At 39.5% G+C, this 14,179-nt stretch overlaps 1 pseudogene; it reads left to right on the plus strand.

Moving 5' to 3' along the window:
* Window positions 1-13,616, plus strand: part of LOC123457170 — a 29,184-nt pseudogene extending 15,568 nt beyond the window's left edge.
* Window positions 13,617-14,179: the final 563 nt, after the last annotated feature.

A 14,179-nucleotide genomic window follows, 5' to 3' on the forward strand; every position in this document is an offset into this window, starting at 1 on the left:
GGAATCTCCATTTCAAGGGCATTCCAGGAACACTCCACTGTGGGTGCCTGACCACCTGCTTAGATAAACCAATTTAAAAGTTGTAAAGTACCACTGTTTGCTTAGCCCATCACAATGGAGATTACCTCATCTGCCTAGAGTGCCCTAGCTCCTGCCCCCAACTTTGCCCACCGAAAACCCGAACCAATCAGATCTGTTTAAATCAACCAATCACGTATGTATCCCCTAATTCTTTGTTCAAATTCCTATATGAACCCATTCCCCCCCAAAAAAGGGGCCTTCTCCCACTCCCGCTGTGTAGGCCTGTGTGGATTGAGTCCCTGCCAAGGCTTGACAATAAAGAATCCTGTTGTTATTGCATTCAAGTGTCTCAACTTTCTAGGTTCACTGGGTAATTCCCGAACCCCAACTTCATTTAGGGGTCTTGATATTTCACTAAGAAGAAAACTCTTAATGTCTTGACTTTCTTATCCCTGGATTTGCAGGACAGCTAGGCAGTTGCCATCTTGGCTCGTATTCCCCATCCCCCATGCTGTTTTTATTACTATGGCTTTGTAATATAGCTTTAGATCAGGTATGGTGATGCCACCAGAGGTATTTCTTTTACTGAGGATATGTTTGGATATGTGAGGACTTCTGCCTTTCCATATGAAACTTGAGATCATTTTTTCTATCTCTGTGAAGAACATTGTAGGGATTTTAATTGGAATTGCATTAAATGTATAAATTGCCTTTGGTAGGATTGTCATCTTCACAATGTTAATTCTGCCTATCTAGGAGCATGGGAGGTCTTTCCATTTTCTCAAGTCCTCCTCAATTTCTTTTTTGATAGTTTTTTTGTTGTTGTTGGTGTTATATGGATCATTCACTTCCTTGGTTAATGTTATTCCAAGGTGTTTTTTTTTTTTCTTTCTTGCTATTGAAAATGGGACTATCTCAACTACCACACAACACTTCAAGTGTGCTCATTGTCACTTTAAATTTTAACTACACTCTATTTTTGTCTTTCTAAATATCAGGTGTACTATTGGTATAATTGCACACCAAATATAAGCCAAACTGTGCATTACACTAACTGGATCCCTGCTTTCATGTGAGCCAAGGAAAGACAAGCCAACCCCAGTGACAGCCTGTCTTTCACTCAGGTCTAGCCTGTTTCTACACCTAGCAACCCAGGATTTAAGCATTTAGTATCAAGTAAATTGTACCTCAGATGGACTCCAGGTAGCTAGACATCCTTCCCCAGTGATCCTGTGCACCGCTCTTTCTGCACTTCCTGGACCGCCACAGCGTTTCCCAAGTCTCATAAAGCACAATTGCAGGACATTACAGTCCAGAAGGAAGGTCAGTGGAGTCTATGCATGTTGTAAGATGATGAGTGTTTACAGCCACCTTCTCCTAACAGGAAAACTTATCCAGGTGTGGATAGTGTCCATTGTGTAGACTTCAGACGTTGCTAAGTGCTTTTAGATTGCTTACAATGTTTTAAAGATTTTAAAAGATGTGTAAGGTTAAGTTTGCAGATATAATGGAGATGCTGTGTATCTTTTGAAGTGACAAAACCCACGCTGAAATTTCAAAAGAAATACATTGTAATAATGCTGTTGTAAGTAACATTTTCATGACTGCCTGTTTTCTACTTCAACACAGTCATTGTGGGGAATGTCCATAGCATTATAATTGCTTAGCCATTGAATTAGAACATTGTTAGTGGAAATTGGAAAATTTATTTCTGACCTTCTGCAGAATTCATTTTTCTATTTCCTACATTTGCTGAAGCTAATAAAAGTTTTCAAACAAACAAACAAAAAAAAAAAAAAGAAAGAAAAAAGAAAAAGAAAACGGGACTATGTCCCTTATTTCTTTCTCTGTATCTTTGTCATTTGCATATAGAAAGGCTAGTGATTTTTGTGCATTGATTTTGTATCCTGCTACTTTGCTATAGGAGTTAATCACCTTCAGGAGTTTTGGGATGGAGTCTCTCGGGTCTCTTACATATACAATCATGTCATCAGCGAGTAGAGCTAACTGAACTTTTTCCATTCCAAATTGTATACCTTTTATTTCCTTCTCCTGTCTTATTGCTTGAGCTAGGACTTCCAGTACTGTATTGAAAATCAGAGGTGAGAGAGGACAATCCTGTCTTGTTGCTGATCTTAATGGGAATTCCTCCCGTCTCTCTCCATTAAGTATAATTTGGGCCTTCAGAGCTTTGTATATTGCCTTTATTATGTTAAGATATGAACCAACCATGACAATTCTCTCCAATGTTTTGATCATGAAGTGATGTTGTATTTTGTCAAAGGCCTTTTCTTCATCCATCAAAATGATCATGTGGTTTTTATGTTTAACCTTGTTTATGTGGTGTATTACATTGAAAGATTTCCATATGTTGAACCAACCTTGTGTTCCTGGGATTAATTCCACTTGGTCAAGGTGGATAATGCTTTTGATGTGTTGTTGGATTCAGTTTGCAAGGATTTTCCCTAGGATCTTTGCATCTAAGTTTATTAGGGAAATAGGCCAGTAGTTTCTTTTTTTGTGGCAACTCTGTGTGGTTTTGGAATTAGGGTGATAATAGTTTCATAAAAGGAGTTGGGTAGCATTCCCTGTTCTTGAATTGTGTGGCACATTTTTGGAAGAATGGTTTGAGTTCTTCCATGAAGGTTTGATAGAATTTAGCTGAGAAGCCATCTGGGCCTGGACTCTTCTTTTGGGGCATTTTTTTTTTTTATTACCTTTTCAATCTCTATGAGTGTGATGGGTTCATTGAGGTGATTAGCCTGCTCTGAGTTTTGCTTTGATAAATGGTATGTGTTGAGAAATTTATCCATCTCCTCCACATTTTCCAGTTTTGTGGAGTAGAGATTTTTGAAATAAATCCTGATGATTCTCCCGATTTCACTTATATCTGTTGTGATCTCTCCTTTTTCATTTTGAATTTTGCTGATTTGAAGCTTCTTCTTTTTTTGCTTGATCAAATTGGCCAGTGATTTGTAAATCTTGTTTATTTTTTCAAAGAACCAGCTCTTTGTTTTGTCAATTGTCTTAATTGTTTCCTTGGTTTCCAAATCATTAATTTCTGCACTGGTTTTAATTATTTCTTTCCTTCTTGAGCTCTTTGGGTTGGATTTTTCTTGTTTTTTTCAGTGCCTTTAGGTGGATGATTAGGTTGTTGATTGGGATCTTTCTGTCTTTTTTATGAAGGCATTGAGTGCTCTGAATTTTCCCCTGAGAATCACCTTCATTGTGTCCCATGAGTTTTGGTATGCTGTGTTCTCATTGTCATTCAATTCCAGGGATTTTGCAATTTCCTTTTTTATTTCATCCACTATCCATTTATTGTTTAAAAGTGTGATGTTCAGTTTCAGGTGCCATTGGGATTTGTGGTGGGTCTTTTGTTGTTGATTTTTCGCAATATAGCATTGTGATCCGATATCATACAAGGAATTATTTCAAATTTCCTAAATATGTGGAGGCATTCTTTGTGACCCAGTATATGGTCTATTTTAGAGAATGTTCCATGGGCTGCTGAGAAGAATGTATAGTCTTGGATTTGGAATGGAAAGTTCTGTAGATGCCTGTTAGGTCTAAGTGATCTATGGTTTTGTTGAGCTCTCTTCCCTCTTGAGTTTCTGTTTGGATTATCTGTCTACTACTGATAATGGTGTATTGAAGTCCCCAGCTATGATGGTGTTGGTGGTTATTTCTGTTTTATTATCAAGTAGGTTTATTTTTCTTTTATGAACTGTGGTGCCCCTGTGTTAGGTGCATCCAGATTTATGATTATAATATCCTATTGTTGGATCATTCCCTTGATAAGTAGGAAGTAGCCTTCTTTTCCTTTTTTGATTATTTTTGGTTTGATGTGTATTTTATCCAATATTAATATAGCTATACCTGCTTGTTTCTTATTCCCATTTTCTTGGAATATTATTTTCCACCCTTTCACCCTGAGGAGTTGTCTGTCTTTAGCAGTGAGGTGGGTTTCTTGAAGGCAACAGATTGTGGGGTCTAATTTTTTTTTTTAATTTTTATTAACATTTTCCATGATTATAAAATATATCCCATGGTAATTCCCTCCCTCCCCACCCCCACACTTTCCCGTTTGAAATTCCATTCTCAATCATATTACCTCCCCATTACAATCATTGTAATTACATATATACAATATCAACCTATTAAGTATCCTCCTCCCTTCCTTTCTCCACCCTTTATGTCTCCTTTTCAACTTACTGGCCTCTGCTACTAAGTATTTTCATTCTCACGCAGAAGCCTAGTCATCTGTAGCTAGGATCCCCATATGAGAGAGAACATGTGGCGCTTGGCTTTCTGGGCCTGGGTTACCTGACTTAGTATAATACTTTCCAGGTCCATCCATTTTTCTGCAAATTTCATAACTTCATTTTTCTTTACCGCTGAGTAGAACTCCATTGTATAAATGTACCACATCTTCATTATCCACTCATCTGTTGAGGGACATCTAGGCTGGTTCCATTTCCCAGCTATTATAAATTGAGCAGCAATAAACATGGTTGAGCATGTGCTTCTAAGGAAATGAGATGAGTCCTTTGGATATATACCTAGGAGTGCTATAGCTGGGTCATATGGTAGATCAATCTCTAGCTGCTTTAGGAACCTCCACACTGTTTTCCACAATGGCTGGACCAGATTGCATTCCCACCAGCAGTGCAGAAGGGTTCCTTTTTTTCCACATCCCCGCCAACATTTATGATCATTTGTTTTCATGATGGTGGCCAATCTGACAGGAGTGAGATGGAATCTCAATGTAGTTTTAATCTGCATTTCCCTGATGACTAGTGACGTAGAACATTTTTTTAGGTGCTTATATGCCATTCGTATTTCTTCCTTTGAGAACTCTCTATTTAGCTCCTTAGCCCATTTTTGATTGGCTTGTTTGATTCCTTATTAGTTAACTTTTTGAGTTCTTTGTATATCCTAGATATTAATCCTCTATTAGATATATAGCTGGTGAAGATTTTTTCCCATTCTGTAGGTTGCCTCTTTGCTTTTTTCACTGTGTCCTTTGCGGTGCAAAATCTTTGTAATTTCATTAGGTCCCAGTGGTTAATCTGTGGTTTTATTGCCTGAGCAATTGGGGTTGTATTCAGAAAGTCTTTGCCAAGACCAATATGTTGAAGGGTTTCCCCTACTTTTTCCTCTAGCAGTTTCAAAGTTTCCGGTCTGATGTTAAGGTCTTTAATCCATTTGGACTTAATTCTTGTGCATGGCGAGAGAGAAGAATCTATTTTCATCCTTCTGCAGATATTTATCCAGTTTTCAAAACACCATTTGCTGAAGAGGCTGTCTCTTCTCCAATGAGTATTTTTGGCATTTTTATCGAATATCAGGTGGCTATAGCTACTTGGGCTTACATCTGGGTCCTCTATTCTGTTCCACTGATCTACATGTCTGTTTTTGTGCCAGTACCATGCTGTTTTTGTTACTATGGCTCTGTAGTATAGGTTAAAATCAGGTATGGTGATACCACCAGCCTCTTTTTTGTTGCTCAGTATTATTTTAGATATTCGAGGTTTTTTGTGATTCCAAATGAATTTTTGGATTGTTTTTTCTATTTCCATGAAGAAAGCCTTTGGAATTTTGATAGGGATTGCATTAAATGTGTAGATTGCTTTTGGTAAGATTGCCATTTTCACGATATTGATTCTTCCAAGCCAGGAACAAGGGATGTTTCTCCACTTTCTAGTGTCTTCTGCAATTTCTCGCTTGAGTGTTTTAAAGTTCTCATTGTATAGATTCTTTACTTCCTTGGTTAGGTTTATTCCAAGGTATTTTATTTTTTTTGATGCAATTGTGAATGGGAGTGATTCTCTGATTTCATCCTCTGTGTGTTTGTTGTTAGCATATACGAAGGCTACTGATTTCTGTGTATTTATTTTGTATCCTGCTACATTGCTGTAGGTTTTGATCAGCTCTAACAGCTTGCTAGTAGACTCTTTAGGGTCCTTTATGTATAGAATCATGTCATCTGCAAATAATGATAACTTGATTTCTTCCTTTCCAATTTGTATCCCTTTTATGCGTGTCTCTTGCCTTATTGCTATGGCTAAGACTTCCAAAACTATATTAAATAGAAGTGGAGACAGTGGACACCCTTGTCTTGTTCCTGATTTTAGTGGAAAAGCTTCCAGTTTTTCCCCATTTAGTAATATGTTGGCTGTAGGCTTGTCATAAATAGCCTTTATTATATTGAGATATGTTCCTTCTATTCCCAGTCTCTGTAGGACTTTTATCATGAAGGGATGTTGGATTTTGTCAAATGCTTTCTCTGCATCTAATGAGATGATCATGTGATTTTTGTCCTTCAATCCATTTATGTAATGTATTACATTTATAGATTTGCGTATGTTGAACCATCCCTGCATCTCTGGGATAAAGCCTACTTGGTCCGGGTGAATGATCTTTTTGATATACTCTTGTATTCTGTTTGCCAATATTTTGTTGAGAATTTTTGCATCTATGTTCATGAGGGAGATTGGTCTGTAATTTTCTTTTTTTTTTCTATCTTTGCCTGGTTTTGGTATCAGGGTGATGCTGGCCTCATAGAAGGAGTTTGGTAGAATTCCTTCTTTTTCTATTTCCTGGAAAAGCTTGAGAAGCAATGGTGTTAGCTCTTCCTTAAAAGTCTGGTAAAATTCAGCAGTGAATCCATCTGGGCCTGGGCTTTTTTTAGTTGGGAGATTATTGATAACTGCTCGGATCTCCATGTTTGTTATAGGTCTATTTAAGTGATTAATCTCATTTTGATTTAATTTAGGTAGGTCATATAGATCAAGGAAATCATCCATTTCTTTCAGATTTTCATACTTTGTGGAGTATATGCTTTTATAGTATGTCCCTATAATTTTTTGAATTTCTCTGGAATCTGTTGTGATGTTACCTTGTTCATCTCTGATTTTATTAATTTGTGTCTCTTCTCTCTTTCTTTTGGTCAGATTTGCTAAGGGTTTATCAATCTTGTTTATCCTTTCAAAGAACCAACTCTTTGTTTCATTAATTCTTTGGATTGTTCTTTTTGTTTCTATTTCATTAATTTCTGCCCTAATCTTTATTATTTCTTCCCGTCTACTACTTTTTGGTTTGCCTTGTTCTTCTTTTTCCAAGGCTTTAAGGCGAAGCATTAGGTTGTTTACTTGCGACCTTTCTAATTTCTTCATATAGGCACTTAAGGCTATAAATTTACCTCTTAGAACTGCCTTCATTGTGTCCCAGAGATTTTGGTATGTTGTGTTCTCATTATCATTTGACTCTATAAATTTTTTGATTTTCTTTTTGATTTCTTCATTGACCCACTCATCATTTAGTAGTGTATTGTTTAGTTTCCATGATTTTGTGTATGCTCTATAGCCTTTCTTGCTACTGATTTGTAGTTTAATTCCATTGTGGTCAGATAGAATGCAAGGAATTATTTCAATTTTCTTGAATTTGTTAAGATTTGCTTTGTGTCCTAATATATGGTCTATTTTAGAGAATGTTCCATGTGCTGCTGAAAAGAATGTATATTCTGCAGCATTTGGATGAAATGTCCTGTATATATCTGTTAGGTCCATTCCTTCTATGACCTCATTTAGTCCAGATGCCTCTCTGTTTATTCTTTCCCTGGATGACCTGTCAATTGATGAGAGTGGGGTGTTAAAGTCACCCACCACCACTGTGTTTGGTGTTATCTGTGACCTTAGTTCTAATAGTGTTTGTTTGACGAATTTGGGAGCCCCCATGTTAGGTGCATATATGTTTAGGATTGTAATGTCCTCCTGTTGGATTGTGCCCTTAATCAATATAAAGTGACCTTCCTTATCTTTCTTGACTAACGTTGGACTAAAGTCTACCCTGTCTGATATTAGGATAGCAACCCCTGCTTGTTTTCTAGGCCCATTTGCTTGAAACACCGTCTTCCAACCTTTCACCCTAAGATAATGTCTATCCTTTGTAGAAAGGTGAGTTTCTTGGAGACAACAAATTGTAGGATCCTGCTTTTTAACCCAGTCTGCAAATCTATGTCTTTTCGTTGGGGCATTGAGACCGTTGATATTAAGAGATATTATTGAAAGGTGTGTATTTATGTTTGCCATTTGTGTGTGTGTGTGTGTGTGTTACTTGTTCTACCTGTGCTCTCTTCTGTTAACTGCTATTTGAGTATAGCTTGTTTTTTCTAGGTTCCTTATATGTGTGCTTTTCCTTTTGTTCAGCATGGAGGATTCTATCAAGTATTTTCTGTAGAGCTGGTTTTGTCTTCAAATACTCCTTTAACCTGCTTTTGTCATGGAATGTCTTTATTTCTCCATCTATTTGAATGGATAACTTTGCAGGATAAAGTAACCTTGGTTGACAGTTGTTATCTTTCAGAACTTGGAATATATCACTCCAAGCCTTTCTGGCTTTAAAAGTTTGTGTTGAATAATCTGCTGTAATCCTGATGGGCTTGCTTTTGTAGGTAATTTGATTTTTCTCTCTAACTGCTTTCAATATTTTTTCTTTGGTTTGTGTGTTTGGAAGTTTGAGTATAATGTGGCGAGGAGAGGTTCTTTTTGGGTTTTGTCTGGCTGGGGTTCTAAAGGCTTCCTGTATCTGTATTGGCACCTCTTTCCCAATTTGGGGGAAATTTTCCTCTATGATTTTGTTGAAGATGCCTACTATGCCTCTGGAGTGGAGTTCTTCTCCTTCTACTATGTCCTGAATTCTTATATTGGATCTTTTCATAGTGTCCCGAATATCTTGAAATTCCCACTCATACTTTTCTATAAGTTTGTCTTTCTCTTTGTTGGACTGCATTAGGTCTGCCACCTGATCTTCTAGCTTAGATATTCTGTCCTCTCCCTCATCCATCCTACTGGTGAGATTTTCTACAGAGTTTTTTATTTCATTAACTGTGTTCTTCATTTCTAGTAATTCTGACTGGTTTTTCTTTATTATTTCTATTTCCCTATTTATGTCTTGTATTGCCTTCTTTATTTCATTAAATTGGTGTCCTGCCTCTTCTTTGATTCCTTTGATTTCCTCTTTGATTTCTTCTTTGATTGTTTTCATGTGTTCTTTGACCTCTTTGAACATATTTATAATTATTCTTTTGAACTCTTTCTCAGGCATTTCCTCTAACTCTTTCTCACTGGAGGACATTTCTGATGCATTAATACTTTTAGGTATTTTTTAGGATTTATATTGTCTTGCTTTTTAGTGTTTCTTGTGTTATAATGTATATATTTTTGCATCTTGGATTAAGTTAATGCTTGGATTTTCTAGCTAGCTGTGTATTCTTAGCTGTATCAATTGATTTGATGTAATATATTTTCAGGGTAGGACCTTAAGGTATTAGGTGTGGCTCTTAAGACTCTCAGAGTATCTACAAAGATGTTCTTAGGGGTTGAGTTTCCCTGCTATAGGAGTATTCAAGCAGGCTGAGTGGAATAAAATACAGGTAGATTCTAAAATTTAACTAAACACTGTACACATTCAATCAAAAACAGCCCCGAGTATGTATGCAAGAGTAGTTATTATAATGACCAGATCCTCTATCAACAAAGAGGTTTAGATTTCTGGTCTGTTGAGGTATCCAAGTCAGCTTGTGACCAAGTGAGACCCTTCCCTGGTGCAATCCCAGTTACCTTGGGTGATTGTGGTCTCAGTCAAGTTGCTGCCTGGGTCGTCGGGCTGCTGTTCTGATTTCTGGAGCTGGGCACTTGCTTTTCCTACGGGGCAAACTGAGCTGCTGCTGCTGCCTCTGCTGCTGTTGTAGCTGCCACCACCGGAGCCACCACCGCTGCTGAAGCTGCCGCTGCCGTGTCCACCGCTGCTGCTCACCCCGAAGCCGCTGCTGCGGGATCTGCCGCGCTGCCCCTCCTGGGTCCACTGCTGCTGGGGCCGCTGGTACCGGTGCTGGAGCCGCTGAAGTTGCTGCCGAACTCTGCTCCTGCTTGGGTCCCGCTGTCAGCCCAAGTTGGCGTGGCCAGTCCCGGGCCGCTGCTGTGTTCGCTTGAGCTGGGTTCAGGCGGTGGGGGAGGGGAGGGAGCCGCGGCTGCTCTGGTTGTATCGCTGTTCCACGTGTGCTTCTACCTCGCGGTCTGCTCCTCCCCTGCTCGCTGCCGCTCTCCCCTCACATTTCCCGAGTTGCGGAGAGCGCGGTGTGAGGGGAAAATCCTGCACCTGGCTTGTCCTGCGGCTCGAGCCGAGAGTCTGGCGGCTTTCTGCCGCGCCGCGGCTGTGGCGGTTGGCCGAGCTGCCCCGGAGCCGCTGTTCCCGCCTGTGCAGGCTCTGGATGCTCTATAACTCTTCTACTTCTCCACTGCCGCCTCAATTTCCTATACACCTCACTTTTTAGTAAAAGTGTGTATTTTGCTGAGTTTTTTTGGTCTTTTTCCCCCCAAGCTGCTTTGGCGTGGTACCTACGCCGCCATCTTAACCCGGGGTCTAATTTTTTGATCCATCCTTTTAGCTTGTGTTCTTAGTGGGTGAATTAAGGCCATTAATATTTAGGGTAATGACTGTGAGATTTGATTTGATCCCTGCCTTATTGCGATGGTAGATGTGTGTTGGTGTTTTCATGGGCTTTGAAGTTTTTGTGCCTACTCTGAGTTTGGTTATTGTGATCTGCTTCCTGTAGGCATTTGAGTTTGGTTATTTGTTTCTTTTCTGTGGAGCAGTTCCTGAAATACTCTGTAGGTTTGGTTTTGTGTTCATATAATTGTAAAGCTGAGTTTTGTCATGGAAAGTTTTTCTTTCACCATCTATTATGAGGAATACTTTTGCCGGGTAGAGTAGTTTGGGTTGGAAGCCATAGGTTCTTAGGCTTTGGAGAGTTTCATCCAGGTCTTTCTAGCTTTCAAGGTTTCCATTGAGAAGTCTGAGGTACTTCTGATGGGGTTACGTTTGAAAGTGGTGTGCTGTTTTTCCTTTGCTGCTTTTGGGATTTTCTCTTTGTTGTCAATGTTTATAGTCTTAATGATAATATGTCTTGGAGAGTTTCTCCTTTTGTCCAGTCTGTTTGGAGTTCTGTTGTCTTCTTGTATCTTGATTGGCCTTTCTTTTAAGAGACTTGGGAAGTTTCTTCAATTATTTTGTTAAATAGGTTCTCCAGTCCTTTGGTCTGAAATCCTCTTTCTGGTATTCCAGTGATTCTGATATTTTGATGTTTAAGTGTATCCCATAATTCTCTGTTCAGAAACTTTTGAACTTACTGAAATTTTTGAACTCTTGAACTATTTATTCCATCTTGTCCTCCAGATCAGACTTTCTATCCTCCACTTCGCTGACTCTATTCTTGAGAGTCTGTAGAGAGGTTTGGACTTGTTCAATTAAGTTTGCATTTTCTACTACTTTTCTATGTGTCATTTCCATTGCTCTGCCAAGCTCCTCTTTCACATCATTTTCTGATTTTCTTGATGATTCTTGGAATTCATCCTTGCATTTCTTCATGTCTTCATTTAGTATGGCCAGCTGATTTTTAAGGTCCTCTTTTTTTTCACTCTCCCTCAAAACTCTTAACTTTCTGTGAACTCCTTCCAATCTCTTATCAATTTATTCTAACATAGTGATGGTAGCATCCACCTGATTATCAGTCCTTTGTTGCTTTCCTACAAGTTCTACAAGTAGGTTGGTCAGGGTTTCATTGCTCATAGCTTCAATTTGATGTTCTGATCCTAGTGACTCTTCTTTGTTTTGGTTGGATGTATTCATTGTAGGACTGGGTGATTTAGCTGGATTTTCTTGCATTTGATTTTTCATGTTATTTCTTTTGAGCTGTGTTCTGCCCATGACAGTGTATAGGCTGGTAGGTGGGTGGATTAGCCTGGGCTCTAGTGCAATGGGAATCCGAGGCAGCCTGGGGCAGTTGCCAAGCAGTCTGATACTGCCTGAGAGGGGAGCCAAAGTTGCCTGAACTCTCAAGTGGTAATGTGCCAAAGCTGCCTGCATCCAAGCTTGGAGGGGGGCCTGAGGTACCAAGTCCTGAAGCTGCCCAAACTTTGGCTGGGAACACTGGGACCCTGAAACAGTCTGTGCTCCACTGCCACAGGAGAATGTAGGATGGCTGGCGTGGCAGTCAGGTAGGGGATGGCACCTGAGCTGGCACAAGTGATAGAAACAGTCTGGGCTTGTGTGGCAGTTGCTGTGGGACTGGGCTCACTGAAAGTGCAGGAGCAGGAGCAGTTTGTGGGCAGCTGTGCAGAGTAGCTTAAGCTTCCACACACAAGGATAGATCAGCACTCGATCTGTGCATGCAATTGGCATGCAATTGGAGCACAGGGCTGTGGTGGCAGGGCACTGCAAGGCATGGAGGCAGTGGCGCTGGACATGGTGGCTACTTGGTATTTGGTGGGAAGGGTAGTCTACCTGCCTGTGAGGGGATCCGTGATTCCCTGTTTCCCCCTCTCTGTGCCCTCCCACTGACAAGGAGAACTGACCAGAGAACCCTTAATGTCTTGCTTTTCTTTCCCAGGGATTTGCAGCACAACTAGGTGGTCACCATCTTGGCCAGAAGTCCTGATATATTCTTTTATTCTGTTTGCCAATATTTTGTTGAGAATTTTTGCATCTATGGTTATGAGGGAGATTGGTGTGTAATTTTCTTTGCTTGTTATGTCTTTGTCTGGTTTTAGTATCAGGGTGATCTTGGTCTCTCAGAAGGAATTTGGTTGAATTTATTTCTTTTCTATATTATGGAAAAGTTTTAGAAGCAGCGGTGTTTACAAGATACCAGATCTATAAAACCACATTTATCTCAGGGCAAATCAAGCCCTCACTTATACCCTCTGAGAAAAAGTCTAGCCATGGAGCAAGCAATGTAGATGGCCTCTGCCTACTTACCTGCTCCAGCACCTGTTGTGAGAAGGAGCCCTGTATCCACCAGGCCTTTGCCATTTACCAGCCAGAGAGCAATAAAGAACCAAGAGCACAGGTAAGCTGAAGTACACAAAGTCTCAAAGTCAGAAAACATGAATGATCATCTTAGAAATGATAACAAGAAACAAATAGATCCAGGTGCTCCTTCAGCTCCAACAAGAAGGTGTGGGACTCATCCAGGAGGCAGGGGAAAATTGATATCTGCTGAGATGGTCCAATGAAATTTGAGAAAGACTTGGACTGTGAAAGTGCAAACGCACAATTTCACAAGGAAGAGATTGACAGAGAATTTCATAATCAAATTTAAAGAGCACAAACTTGACAAACAAGAGGAGCCAGCAAATGGAGAAGATAAAGTGGGTACACAAAACAGTGAAGGAAATGCTGATGACGAAGGTCTACTTGTTGATCTAATTGTTATTATGACAAGACTAAATCCTTCTTTGAAAATATTTCTTGTGATGATAACAGATAAAGGATGCCAACCAAGACTGAAGAAAGGTTAAACACTGAAATGTTTGGAATGCTACATTGTCCAAACTGTGGCCATGACAGTTACAGAGGCAGAGGAGGTCTTGGTTCCATGGTGGCAGAAAGCTTGTGGTGGCTGAGGTGGGATCTTCACTGCACCTTGAGAATTTCATGGTGGATTCAGAGGAGGCCATGGGGACAGGGAGTGTGCAGATTTTGAATATAGGAAAACAACAAAATTACTGCATAGTCTACAAAGAAGGCTTTGACAAGAGATCTTCATGGACCTGGAAATTGATCTCAGTCTTTGTGAAGAATGAAAAAATGACTTTGCTGTATATTTTTCTCCAGCACTGGGTTTTGTCTGTTTGTTTTCTGCTTAATATCAAAGATACAATGCAGTTACTTTTGGAGTGAGTGAGGAACTCGCCCGAAAGAAAAATGAGCTCTGACTATATTTACAATAGCAAAATATTAATTTCTTATGTATAGTTATACTTGAGTCGTACTTCAGTGGAACTTGGAAGGATTTTTTTTCATCACTAAATTGTACTTGCTAATTACTGGAGGTTGCCTGCAGATTGGGCAGTGATACTGTGTGAGCCGGAGAAGGCTGTGTGTGTGCATCTGTATCTTTCTCTTTCTATCTGGAAATCCTATAATATGAGGTAGCTGCTTTTGTCAATTAACTAGAGTGCTGGGTGGTAGATAATTTTGTCAATCAACTATGTACACAGGTAAATACTGTTTCTTAGGCAAAGCTAATTTTTTATGTACTTGTAAAATTCTACTATATTCCCCTGCCAAAGAATCATTAAGAACTTTGTATCAT

Source organism: Jaculus jaculus, assembly GCF_020740685.1.
Source record: "Jaculus jaculus isolate mJacJac1 chromosome Y unlocalized genomic scaffold, mJacJac1.mat.Y.cur SUPER_Y_unloc_2, whole genome shotgun sequence".
Classification (NCBI taxonomy): Eukaryota; Metazoa; Chordata; class Mammalia; order Rodentia; family Dipodidae; genus Jaculus; species Jaculus jaculus.